The 632-nt window shown below is 31.8% G+C and overlaps 1 protein-coding gene across 1 annotated transcript in view; it reads right to left on the bottom strand.

The window, feature by feature from the left end:
* KLHL20 (kelch-like family member 20) overlaps nucleotides 1-632 on the bottom strand; it is a 91,371-nt gene that overhangs the window by 25,547 nt on the left and 65,192 nt on the right. The window lies entirely within an intron of this gene.

Raw genomic sequence — 632 nt, forward strand, 5'->3', positions numbered from 1 at the left:
ACTCAATAGAGCTTTAGGTATATAAATAATGGCAAAACCAAATAAGCATAAATGAAACCAAATCATGAATGCCAGGAGTACAAACATTAGAACAATAATGCCAGTTACATTATGATCTGTGATCAGCTGGTATTTTTATCATGACCCCATATCTCACTGAAAATTTAGTCTAAACTTTAATGTGTAGGGCCAAAAAGAACTTATAGAAATCTTAAAAACAAAAATTCAGTTACTAGCCTGCATAGTTACTGTTTTCTAACAAATTTGATTATATTCTGTAGGATACACCCAAAGTAGCATGTCAGCCAGGGAACGAACATTTACCACATTAATAAAGTGGTGATAAAAATGGAGCAAAAAAATCTAACTGCTATAAAGAATTTTAATATTGATTTTTCTATCTAATAACGAATCATTTACTCAAGTCCACTGAGTGTGAACAATTTCCCCCCTGGTTAATTTAAGTACTTCAAGAGATAAAACTCCACAGTTTTGAGGGAAATGTCAGAAAGCAGCAAATATTACAAATTATTCTTCTTTTTTTAAATTATTATTAAATTTTATTAGTTTCAATGAACATTCACAGGGATTGTGGGCTTTCACTCCTTCATTGCCGCACCATTCTCTCCACC

Source organism: Elephantulus edwardii, unplaced genomic scaffold, assembly GCF_000299155.1.
Source record: "Elephantulus edwardii isolate Elephantulus edwardi_28Jun2011 unplaced genomic scaffold, EleEdw1.0 scaffold00117, whole genome shotgun sequence".
NCBI classification, from domain to species: domain Eukaryota; kingdom Metazoa; phylum Chordata; class Mammalia; order Macroscelidea; family Macroscelididae; genus Elephantulus; species Elephantulus edwardii.